General features: G+C 41.1%; 1 pseudogene; it reads left to right on the top strand.

The window, feature by feature from the left end:
- LOC781698 (bcl-2 homologous antagonist/killer-like) overlaps nucleotides 1-12,528 on the top strand; it is a 138,680-nt pseudogene extending 126,152 nt beyond the window's left edge.
- The last annotated feature ends 1,171 nt before the right edge of the window (nucleotides 12,529-13,699 follow it).

The following is a 13,699-nucleotide window of genomic DNA, read 5'->3' as shown; positions in this document are numbered from 1 at the left end:
TTTCCCATTCTATTGTTTTCTTCTATTTCTTTGCATTGATCACTGAGGAAGGCTTTCTTATCTCTTCTTGCTATTCTTTGATGGTGGAAATCTTTGATAGACTTTGATAGTGAAAATCTATCCAAAAAATACAATCACAGAATGAGCACATTTACTGTTCTTCTTCTTTTTTTTTTTTTTTAATTTTCCATATGAGTAAATATAGGGGCTTCCCTTGTAGCTCAGACAGTAAAGCATCCACCTATAATGTAGGAGACCTGGGTTCAATTCCTGAATCAGGAAGATCCCCTGGAGAAAGAAATGGCAACCCACTCCAGTATTCTTGCCTGGAGAATTTCACGGACAGAGGAGCCTGGTGGGCTATAGTCCATATGGTAGTGAAGAGTTGGACACGACTGAGTGACTAACACTAGATATAGCAAGATAAAATGATTTGCTTTTCTTCTCCTTAATGGCTCAGTCAGAACTAGAACCAAGGAAGCCTGAATCTTAATCAGTTTTGTTTTCCACTGCTCCTCTAGGAAAGCCTTGATTTCCCTACTTCCAGAGATCTTCAAAGAGCTTGTCTTTCTACTTGTCAGGAGAGTGATATGAAAGTGGGATGGATCTTTTGAGCAGATGATATAGAAGCACCTTTCAAACACCAAGATATTAAAATTCTATGATTTAAAAAGGGCAGGTGGCATTTCCCTGGTGGTTCAGTGGCTAAGAATCTGCCTACCAATGCAGGGGACGTGCGTTCAGTTCCTGGTCTCGAGGATTCCATAGGCCGCATGGCGATTAAACCCATGCACCACATCTAATGGAAACTGTGCTCTAGAGCCCACCTGCCACAAATACTGAAGCCCATGCACTGACAGAAGAGAAACCAGCACATGGAGAAGCCCACGCAGCACAACTAGACAGTAGCCCCGCTTACTGAATCTAGACAAAGTCCACGTGCAGCAACACAGACAAATATAATAAGATAAATACAAGAAAATACAAGAAAAAAAATTTTAAAAGGGCATGAGTTTGGCCTATGAGAAATAAGTCTTTTCTTTAGCATATCTCAACGCATTTCTGGGGCTCTCTGTCTCTCAAACTAATAATTCATATATATATTTAAAATCTGAAATACTATGGTATTTTAGTTAATTACCCCTCAAAGAGACTGAGGGCTGCAGCATGCATTTATGTCTTCACAGATTCACGTTTTATACATTTAAGGAACTAAGGCTATTTAATTTCATTTCATCCAACCCAAATTCTTTCAAGTATAGTGTCATCTGATTCAACTTTTATCCTTTTTCTATTTTTCTTGTGCTAATATTTACATGTCAGAGAAAGATAAGAATATTTTGCTATTTTGTTCAATTATACATTAGTAGGAAACATTAAAAACAAAAATATAATCATATGAAGCAGAAGAATTTTTATTACAGGGCTACAGGTGAGCTGGGAATATGTTAATTGTCACTACATGGAATATTTGCCTTCTTTCCCCATGATTATAGCTAAAATATATAAGATTTTTTTTAAAAAATCAAAGCAAAAGGCAAATATTTTTCAAAAGGAAGAACAGTCTAATGTTAATTGCCATTTCTATAAAAAAAATTTGAGGAAAGCAATAGAGAGTAGTGGTTGACAGGTCAGATTTGTAGCCAAAATGCGTAAGTTCCTATCTCAATCTGTGTGTTTCTTCACTATCTTACCTAAGCTGAATCACAAAACATTAATTTCTTCATTTGTAAAGTGGGGATGATCATAATAGTACCAAATTCATTTGATGGTTATAATAGTGAAAGAATTAAAATTCATAACAATACTTAGAACAATGCTTTGTGCCTAATAAGCTTTGTTAATCAATAATATTTTGTGCTCCTCTTTCTTGTGATGATTAATTACATAGCTCAGTTTTGTAGATTTATATACCTGACATTTCTTTGAAAATTGATGAATAAATGGTTTTAGACTTAACTGAGGCATAACAATAATCTGCCCATTTATTTTTCTTTCTATTTTTAAATCCTCTAAAATTTTGGAACTCAGATGGTTTACCATCACCATAGAACTAGTTAAATTTACTCTAACCTGTCACTTCATTTTGCTCTCATTAAATTTAATTTTTACCTTAGGTTCTTTGCTTTGGAGATCTTGTGAAAGCTTGCCTCATTCTAGGGGTGGAGTGGGGATGGTTCATACAATTCCAAAAGATTTACAATATTACCTTTCACTCCTTTTAAATCCAGCTATATTTAAACCTTTGTGTCATATAAAATAGGCATCAAGATTTATTACTATCCATATAATTAGCCAATTTTCCCAATGCCAGAGATTAAGCCATCCATGTACAAGATGGTCAGCATCTTTATCATACACCAAGTGCTCATACATTAACTGTTCTATATTAGGACTCTTGAATATAATCCATTGTATATTTCTTTTTCTTTTCCTGTGCCTTACCATACTGTTAACTTTTATAAATAAATAACAATAGTCATTCTTTGCTGAGAAATATGCATCACTTTGGATGGTAATTACAAACTGTAGAGTATAATGAAAAACCTGTTTTAAAACAAAGAAACACAAGTGGAAGAAATCCAGTCACTGAGGAATGAGTAAGTCAGGAAGAATGTGGATGACATTAGTACTCAAATGAAAAGCTTATTAATTCTCAAACTGAAACTATTGTTTGAAGTACATGTCTAATCTTCACGAGGCTGACCGTATGTGACATTCAGACAGCTGTTTCAGCCCATTTATCACCCATTAAAGGTAGTACCTTACATTACCAATGCAAAACTTGATCATTAGCAATACACCCTGAAGCATTAGACATCATAACACAGAAATTGTCAATAGGTCCCAGATGCCTTGGTGTCACCCTGACAGGTGGCATACTTAGAGCGTGCCACCCTCACCTTTCTCAGACTTGGTTGTGGATATGAGATAAGAAAGGGAGTGAATGAAAACTTCGACAAAAAGCACTAAATCACTTAAAAAATGTAAATAACCAAAAGCTGCTTCCCATGTGACACATTTTTGTCCGTGCACTGTTATCTCCAGACAACATTTTGAAAATGTATCCTTTTCTATCTGTTGCTAATATTGTAATCGTTCTTTATCCTGGGATTTTCATAAGGATTCTAGAGGATTTGAGGAAGACCAATTAATCAATGCCAGAGTGGATAATGATTTATGACCAGGGTAAAAATAGGAGTGCATACGTTTCAATGTGGTCCCTTCTCTCTGTTGATCAGAATTTTTTTTCTTTCTATTGGAATGCCTCCAAACATCTTGCTGGCAAAGAGGGTGTATTTTTTGAGATAGCAAAGTTGTTTATTGAGCCACTGAGTTCAATAAGCATCAGTAACTCCTGCGGTACAAGGAAAATTGGAAAGAAAAGGCTTAGTGTAAATTCTTCAAATATGGAGCAATCCATTAGCTGGTTCAGCAAGTCACAGAATGGACTTTATAATGTGAAACATGGAATCTGGAGTGTGTGTGTCTCTGTGTTTTAAAATATATGGGACAGTCTCTTATGCAAGCATTTTTATTATGCTGCCACATTTATATCCAGGTATTTGGATAGCACTGCTGGCATAGCACTCCCAGCCAAAATAAAAAACAGATATAATTTTTCCTTGAGTTCTACTTTTATCCTTCAAGATGTCTGGTGCAAATATTCGATTAGATTTTATCACCTTTGTTTCCAAATCATAAATTGTTTGACAAATACCATATCATTGATGTGTATCATAGAATAAGACAATATCTTATTTCGTTGATGAGTGATTATAGTATACTACCTTTATACTGCTGAGATTTATGGTACTCCATTCAGCAAGAGCTACTATAGGATGGTGAAATGAACAGTAATAAAGTTGGCAGGCTGAATGCTGCAAAGTGTGTCTAATGTCTGAAAAAGGAGTCTGCTTTTATGCAAATATAAATTGGCTGTGACGCTTGTAATTCTGGAATCCAAACATCGAGTTTGTGTCCTCTGTGTGACCCACTGTGATTGGAAAGGCAGAATGGAGATAACGGGTGGAGAGGGCGAGGATCGAGAAGGAAAATATTAATGCTCTTTGTAGATAGTTGTTAAAGGTCAGTGCTTATTAAAGAAAAAGACAGGAATAGACTCCCAACAAATTACAATCTTAGTAATAAAAGAGTAAAGGACTGTTGTTACTTTTCTATAGCAACAAGGGTTATCTAATATCCAACACTGCCTTTGGTGTTAAGTAAATAGGAGATTTCATTTTATTAAGTGTTGTGCATACTGTGGTGGTTTAGTGGCTAAGTTGTGTCCTACTGTTGTGACCCCATGGATTGTAGCCCACCAAGCTCCTCTGTCCATGGGATTCTCCAAGCAAAGATACTGGAGTGAGTTAACATTTCCTTCTCCAGTGGATCTTCCCAAGCCAGGAATCAAACCTGGGTCTTCTACATTGCAGGCAGATTCTTTACTGACTGAGCTATGAAGGAATCCCTAACAGTATTCCTTTTGTGAAGGAATAACAAACAACAGGCAGGGAGTGGTGCCTGGTAGATCAGACCTACTGAAATCCAATGGTTGGTACCCAAAGTCTGTTTTAAACCATAATAAAGAGTCCCCCATATAGCAGTTAATGTAAGAACTGAGAACTCTCTCTTTATACCACTGCACTGATTACTGACTGCTCTGTCTGATATTCTCCTTCTTCTAAAAGTCTTGCTATCTGTTAATGGTTCTTGCAGTAGTAGCTATGTTTTCATGATTCCATCTCCTAAGCACCATCGTTGGTTCAAGGGTGAGAACCTGACCAAAGCTGGTAAAAATAGAATTCCCTGATGTTGAAGTCACTGGTCCAGGATTGGGAATTCCATCCTATCAGACGAATCAGGATAAGTCTATCTCTCTGAGATTTGAAAACTTAAGATGGAAAATACAGACTCTATTAAAAACCCTGTTCTTCTGCTCTACAAAGGAAGGCCTTATAGCTCTTCTGTATTGAGAAAAATGATTTGAGTAGACAAATGGCCTCTAAGTTGATCCTTTAAGTCCCGTTTCTAGGGGTTCTTAAGCCTCATCTGCACTCATAACTTCTTATACATCAGACATTCATCTCTACCTTCTATTCCTTGAGCTAAAACATTTCTTGTTTTACCTAACTAATTCGATTTGGGATTTTGTAATTACAACCAGAAGTACTGACATAATTTCCAAGGAAGATCAATAGTTTTCAGATTGTGAAGAGAAGGAGTGTTACATAATAACTATGGTGTATATAAAAAAAAGTTCTTGTGCAAGATTTGTGTCTAGAACTGACCCCAACTTTTTCTTCATAAAATTATTTATGTAAACTATATTTCAGGGGTTAAATAATGCTGCAGAGCTTTTAATGGTTAAGTGTGACACATATCAGTGGAGACAATTTTATTCATTTTATAATGTGATTACATCAAATAGAGGATATTAAACCATTACTCTTTATTCCAGCTGACCGAAAACTTTGTAAATTTTCTATATGCAAATTAGTACAAACTTAGTTGGATGACCACTGAGTAAAAATATAAATGCAAAATTAAAAATGGAGGGATTTGAGTTGCTTGTTTCCCTTTTTAAATTTTTTTAAAAAATGTTTGGCCAATTCTCCAACTAGGGATCGAACCACAGCCCCTGCAGTAGAAGTGCAGAGTCCTAACCACAGGACAAGCAGGGAAGTCCCTCGAGCTGCTTATCTCTTTTGCAGAGCAAGTCCTGTGCTGTTTCCCCCTGCTTTTTGTTGTTGTTGTTATTTAGAATCATTTGCAGCTAACATGCAACAAACACTGAAGATGGAACTCACAAGCAAGTGGAAGAAAGTAACAGTGAAATTCCAAACACCACAGAGAGAGAGAGAGATGAGAGAAGAATACCCACTTATCAGGGTTATGTTGTTAATATAAAAGAATTCATATCCAAGAATGTATCTTTTTGGAATGAGAAGGTCATCACAGTACACTAGATGTAGGTAATGCCTTTCTCCATCCCAGTTCCATTCTTCATATTTGTGCTGATTTGGAATCCTTTATATTTATTCTTGTCTTTTGCTTCCTCTTCTCTATCTTCCTCAGCTTTCTACAGATCCACTGATTTCCCATATGAAGATTCAGCATCCCAACTTTCCTGAATTAATCCCAGTTGAACTAGACTATATTTCAATAGAGCCATAACACCCTCTCCTTAACTCCCACTGAATCCAATGGGGCTATGAAGAATTGTTATGGTCCTAGACGTATTATTAAGGGTCCAGGCATTACTCTCTCCCAGGCATTGCTTGCTGCTAATTTCTGTAAAATAGAAATAGCGCTATATATTCCATGGGGTCACTGTGATGATTAATTTTTAAAATGGAGAGAAAATACTTAGGCAAATGATTCTCATAATATTAATATATCTACAGTTTTTATATTTGTTAGTGATATCCATACTTAGTATTATTTCTTTGCCACATTAATATTAACTATTTGCAGGCATTATCTTCAAAGGCTAAGTGATGGGTACCTCTGTCTCACCCAAATTAAAGGCCAGTTTTCAGAATTATTGTTCTTTCAATATTCCCCCATCTGAGTTCATTAGTTCAACAATTCGTTTATCCAAGCTAATATTTTTCAAAAAGAAGCAGGACAAAGAAGGCTTACGTTCAAGATAAGAAGTGAGGCAAGGAGATAGCAGAGATGACTCAGCTAGTTCAGCCTCAAGAGAGATGGAGGTAACAGAGTGGTCATATACAAATGTAGTAATAAGGACATAAGTCTTTATTCCTGAAATGGGATGAGAAAGACTGGAGGAAAGAGGTCAGAGTATCTTGCTAGTTTTTCCAAACTATAATCATAACCCCTGCTCTTAAGAAGTATGTATATAAAAGAAAAGACTGGCACATAAATACACAATGAAAGATAGGGTCCTAAGCGTTATGTAGGTGAATGTTTATGACCAGACACTATACGTAAAACACATCGACACATCAGTGTGCTAGAACCGACTCTTGTCATGTGTGATCAGTTGTGTTTGACTCTTTGGGACCCCAGGGACTATAGCCAGCCACACTCCTCTGTCCCTGGGATTTTCTGGCAAAAATACTGGAGTGAGTTGCCATTCCTGAGCCATGACTTGAACTCACGCCTCCTGCAGCTCCTTGCACTGCAGGCAGATTCTTTACCTGCTGAGCCATTGGGAAAGCATATTCTAACCTGTGCACAAAATCTAATCTGGCACATATTCATTCATCTCAGCTTTCAGTGACATCATAATGCTACAAATCAGGTCCTTTTCCCTTTTTTTCTAACCTAGAGATCTGTTTGTTTGCTTCTTTTTAAACACTTACCAGAAAAACACAACTTAAATCATTTAAACCTGATTTAATGTTCAAATCAAATCCTTAATCAAAATCTAAAATCAAAATCTTATTTTTTTATATCATACTTAACCCCATGATGTAGGTACTATTACTATCTCTTTTTCACAGATACATTGTTTTAAAGTTTTTGTGACTTTTCCAAGGAAGTTAGTGGTCATATCAAATTTTGAATTCAATCTAATTCCAGAACCTGCAACTCTGAACATGACTCAGCCCACAAAGGGCTATGTATGGATGGAGATGGTACCTTTTATCAAAAGGCTTCACAAAACTGCTGTTCAGTTTTTCTCTGAACAGGAGAAGGAATGGGCTGCAAAGATATGGGGAAGCATAGAAGCTGGATGTTCTAGCTCCGATTTTGCCCTAAATGAGAGAGAGAAAGGAGCCAAGAAAGATTTTGATCCTTTCACACTGCTAAGATTGACCTGCTTTTAGCTTATCTCCAGTTACATTTTTATGAATTAAAAAAAAAAAAAACAACTCCTCACTAACTGCAAACTTCTTTCTTCCAAATATCCAGGCCAGTATCTTAAGTTATTTTTAACACCTTTCTTTCCTTTAGAAATGTGACTCAATTGATCGGTGTGATTCAATTAATCAATAAATATGAGCTCTACTTTAAAAAAACATCCAGAGTCTGACCACTATTAATCAACCTTCAATGCTATCATCCTCCCCCAGACTATTTTTATTTCTGCCTACAGTAGATTTGTGTTGTTGTTGTTGGTTTCTTTGATTCCATTCTTGTCCTGTGGAAACTTCACAAAACATCCAATGAAGTAAAATCGTCATTTCTCTGCTTAAAACTCAGCAATGGCATTCTGTCTCACTCAGAATAAAGTCCTAAGTACTGATCATACTTGTGTTTCAGCAGAACCACACTGGCTGAGCTATTTGACACTGAACATCATGAGAAGAGAGAATTACTTCTACAGAACTGGGGCTGGAGTCAGAAGAAGTCCAGGACTCTGGGAAGGTATCCTGGGAATGGACAGAGCCAAGTAGGTATGCATGGTAGGCAAAACTCCACCAAAACCTCAAAGGCTGATCTATAGAGTACATCACACCATAGAGTTGTCTAGATCAAGGTGTAAGAGCGCTGAATATTCATATCTACTATTACATACCATTAATTATTATTTAAGGGCTCTGCCTAGAGGGACAGAAGTTCCAAGCTAATCCCCACCCTATTTGTGTAAGTTGAATAAACTCAACATCACGAAGACATTCACGTAGAGATGTAGGTTCTGGGTGTTGGAATCAGAATAAACATGGAATTTGTAAAGTGATCCCAGAAAATATATATGAAGTACAGTGTCTACTATAGTCCCCCATTTCAAGATAAGATCCATTCAATCCTCACACTAAATTCAATGTACTGATTCTTCAGATGGTGCCTGGTAAAGGCACCCAACTCCAGTACTCTTGCCTGGAAAGTCCCATGGATGGAGGAGTCTGGTACGCTGCAGTCCATGGGATCACGAAGAGTCTGACATGACTGAGCGACTTCCCTTTCACTTTCACTTTCATGCACTGGAGAAGGAAATGGCAACCCACTCCAGTGTTCTTGCCTGGAGAATCCCAGGGACGGGGAAGCCTGGTGGGCTGCCATCTATGGAGTCACACAGAGTCAGACACGACTGAGGCGACTTGGCAGCAGGCAGCAACAGCAACATTAAAAAAAAAAAAAAAATACTTGAAAGATTCGAAGTTAAGCTACAACCAGCCAACACTGCTAAAGTTAGCCCTGAGGCTTAGGTGATATGCAACATTTATCTCCTTTCACTCACCCTTGGCCAACACTTCCAAAGCCCTGGATTAATTAAGTGGTGGGGAGATGCAGATCTTTATACCTCAAATGACTGAGCCTTTGGTACTGTGCCCCTGTTTGACTCTGATCTTTTCATGGTTAAAACAGACTTGAGATCTCTAAGGACACTGTAATATATCTCCAGAGGTTCAGCTGAACTGCTTTCTGCCTCTTTGTATAAAAATAGTTCTACTTCCTCATAATGACCAGAGTCAATTACCACTGCCAATATGGTAACTTTCTTGTCTGCTGGTCTACTGGAATGAGAAGCCCAACATGGCCAGGTAGATATCATAATTTTTGAACTGTAGACCTGCCAAGTTTAAAAGGGCTTCCCTCATAGCTCAGTTGGTAAAGAATCTGCCTGCAATGCAGGAGACCCCGGTTCCATTCCTGGATCAGGAAGATCCACTGGAGAAGGGATAGGCTGCCCACTCTAGTATTCTTAGGCTTCCCTTGTGGCTCAGCTGATAAAGAATTCACCTGCAATGTGGGAGACCTGGGTTTGATCCCTGGGTTGGGAAGATCCCCTGGAGAGGGGAAAGGCTACGCACTCCAGTATTCTGGCCTGGAGAATTCCATGGGCTATACAGATATCATAATTTTATAACTGTAGACCTGACAAGTTTAAAACTGAAAGGACAGAAGGCACACATTCTCTAAATGAGTCACTAGGAGTGATGACAAGAGCAGGGGTGGGGTCCCTTCTACTTTCATCCTATCGTTTCTGGTTTAGGTATTCTTATTATCAGAGACTCAGGACAAAATTGGATAAAGGTATATACCATATCTGAAAGGGATCCTGCAACAAAGCCAGATAGTATTTATAAATTGGAACTTTTTTTATGCCTTTGAGTGATCGTTGCAGCATTGTATCAGACTAGCAGGCTCTGAGTACTACAGAAAATGGTAGAGCTAGCGATCCTTTGAGACATGCTCAATATTACAATCATTTTAGGACTTCCCTGGCAGTCCAGTGGTTAAGAGTCTGTGCTTCCAATGCATGGGGTGTGGGTTCTATTCCTGGTTGGAGAACTAAGACCCCACATGCAGCACAGTGTGGCCAAAATATATATAAAATAGCTTTTATGCAAACTGTATCCTCTGGTGTGAAGAAATATTATATAAGATAAAGTGAAAGTCACTCAGACATGTCCAACTCTTTGTGACCCCATGGACTGTACAGTCCATGGAATTCTCCAGGCCAGAATACTGGAGTGGGTAGCCGTTCCCTTCTCCAGGGGATCTTCCCAAACCAAGGATTAAATCCAGGTCTCCCGTATTGCAGGCAGATTGTTTACCAGCTGAGCCACCAGGGAAGCCTGATATTATATAAGATAAAATGCCAGTAAGTCAGACACACTGTACATCTTTAAAACTAACCAAGACATTAATGGCAGGAGATGAAAACACACATCAGCATATCAATTACTATCCATTCTAGAGTGGATCGGGCCTGCAATGCAGGTATAATCAACCTGCTACCAAGTGGCTGATGGATCTTGAGTACCGATAACATATCAAGAGCCCAGCATCACAGTTTGTTGACAAGTTGGATATTTAGCAGTGATAGTAGCTATATCTGGAATTCCCTGGTAGCTCAGTTGGTAATGAATCTCCCTACAGTGCAGGAGACCTGGGTTCAGTTCCCATATCAGGAAGATCCCTTGGAGAAGGAAATGGCAACCCACTCCAGTATTCTTGCCTGGAGAATCCTCATGGACTGAAGAGTCTGGTGGCCTACAGTCCATGGGGTCACAAGAGTCAGACACAACTTAGCGACAAACCACCACCAACACCTCCAGTAGCTGTATCAAATTTGTCAGAATAAGTCCATGTTATTGGATTCATCTATCAACTCTTTCCTGGCTAGTCCATTTTTGGGTCTGTTACGTGAACAATGTCAAAAATGAGTACAGAGGGTATCTGTCATACCCAAATAAGTCATTCTGTCCATCTGCTGGTTTAGTACCCCCAATGTAATGCATTCTATCTGGTTTGCATTAATGTACTCTACAAAAATCTGCACACAGTCTGATGACTCCCGTGGATCCAACCATATGCCTTTGATCTAGAATTTCTGTTTCAAGTCTTGCTCTTTCCAAGCCGCTGATCAGCCAGCCAAGCCTTTTACCACCAGTCAGGGATCTGAGTATGTCTCTTATCACAGGCCACTTCTTTCTCCTTGTGAGATAGAAGACAAGATGGAATACAGAAGTTCTGTCTTTGGGGAGGATTTTTTCTTGCCACTGTCTTTCAGTACCCATTATGCACAGGGCTGTGATATGGCAGGAATGCCCAGACCATCAGGATCTCCTTGGACTATATCATGACATAGAAGGAGAGTTCAAATTATAGTGATCAAGACTGGATTTGATATTAGTTATTGTATGCCATCATTATAGGGCTTCCCAGATGGCTCAGTGGTAAAGAATCTGCCTGCCAATGCAGCAGACATGGGTTTGATTCCTAGGTTGGGAAGATCCCCTGGAGAAGGGAATGGCTATCCACTGCACTATTTTTACCTGGAGAATTCCATGGACAGAGGAGCCTGGTTAGCTACAGTCCATGGGATCACAAAGAGTCTGGACACAACTGAGCATATGCCCTCACGACTGAGGGCATACATACATTCCCTCAATACAAGCATATTTATCCCAATTAAAAACTCAAGGCTAAGCACCTGCATGATTGCAGCAGCCTCTCAGTTCCCTAGGGCTGGGCTCAGACCAGCAGAGGCTGCATTCAGATACCAGGAATTCACTGACACCCCTTCCTGGAAGCCAGCTCTGAGTACTAGACCCTGAGAGCAGCTCCTGGCCCCTTAGGATCTCTGGCCTCCACCCTGCTGGGCCATCCCCAGCCTCGGGGAGGACCTGAGAAAGGGCATATGGACAAGGCCCAGGTCCTCCCAGGCAGGGCTGCAGAGAGCAGCCGGGCTGGGGACCCACTTATCCCTGGGTGCAAGGTGTAGGTGGGTCCCCCGCTCACCATCATCAGGCGTGACATTGACTGGCCTTACGACATGGAGTTCCAGGCCGTGTTGCAGCGCCTGCAGTCAATAGCAAAGAACACCTATGAGTATTTCACCAAGATCACCTCGAGTCTGAGACCGGCATCAACTGGGGCAGAGTGGTGGCTCTGCCAGGTTTTGGCTACTGCCTGGCCCTGCATGTCTACCAACGTGCCTGACCGGCTTCCTCGGCCAGGTGACCCGCTTTGTGGCCAACTTCCTGTTGCATCACTGCATTGCCGGGGTGGCTGGGAAACGACCCCATCAAGAACATAGCGATAGTTCTCGCTGTATTTTGTTTGGGCCAGTTTGTGGTAGGAAGATTCTTCAAGTCATGACTCCTGGAGGAGCCCTTTGGAATCCTGAGACCCCTGTGTGGACTTTGGCCCAGACTTCTCCCCTCACCTCCTCTCCTGCAGGCCACCCCATACCCACCCACCTGGCCTTAAAAGTGCTGGAAGCTTCAGTAACTGGGCACTCCAGTTTTGGAGGGCCCCTCCCCAGAGGTCCACCAGACTGCCAGGGTGTGCCACCATTGCTTGGTGCTAATGGGCCCCCTCTCAGAGAGGGACTGTGGCCTCCTCCCTTAGCTCTCTGGGACCCCCTCAGCCCTGCCTGCTGGCTGTGGGGGACATTGATAACTTGGGAAAGCAAGATACTGGGAACCACTTCTCTCCAAGGAGTTGTTAAGGGTCATAGCTTTTTATAATTATCCTTGGGAAGGCACCCGCCATTCCCTCCACTCTGCCTAAAGCCTGAAGATCTGGGGTGTGGGGGTTAGTAGCTCTATTCTTCTCCCAAATTCAGCAGTTCTGGAAGGCAGAACTTGAAAGCTGGGCCTAGAGCCCAGTTCCTGGCCCTTCCTAAGCATCATGTGCCCCAGGAACAGGACTGGTGGGGGTGGGGATGAGGTACTGCTCAGCTCTCCCCCCGAGCCCCTGTTCCCACTCCCTGCCCCCTGCTTACCCCACCACCATGGCCCGTATTGCCTTTGCAGTTGGACTCAGAGATTCAGTGGGGGTGGGGCGGGTGCAGTGAGGGTGGAGGGGGGTACAGACCGGAGCTCATCACCTGCCAAGCCTGCCTCCTACGGTCCTCATGCCCTCCCTTCCTCTCACCTGCTATCACTGTATCCCACCCCAGTGAAGTGCAAGTGACGCTCACCACACTCCCATCACTCCCGATAAGGAAGGCAGGAGTCTTGGATGAGTGGAGTGCTGAGGCCCTCACGTCATCTGGACTACAGGGTTTGGGACTGTGGTTTGTTGCTGTCAGGGAAAGCGGGGTGGGGAGCGCATCTTGAAGTTTCTGAGTGAGAGAAGGGCTGACACCGCTAGTACCCCAGGTTTGGGAATATCCCCTGTGGCCTGGGCACAGTGTAATCTGGGGTTATGCATAGGGGAACTGTGAATACTTGAACTCTGCCCCCAACCTCTACCCTCTGCACCCCACACCTGCCTGAGCCCCTCCTGATGGTGGGGTACAAGTGCCTCATCTATCTTGCACAGC

The sequence above is a fragment of the Bos taurus genome, chromosome 1 (genome assembly GCF_002263795.3).
Source record: "Bos taurus isolate L1 Dominette 01449 registration number 42190680 breed Hereford chromosome 1, ARS-UCD2.0, whole genome shotgun sequence".
Lineage (NCBI taxonomy): Eukaryota > Metazoa > Chordata > Mammalia > Artiodactyla > Bovidae > Bos > Bos taurus.
This window is presented reverse-complemented; position numbering and strand designations above follow the sequence as displayed.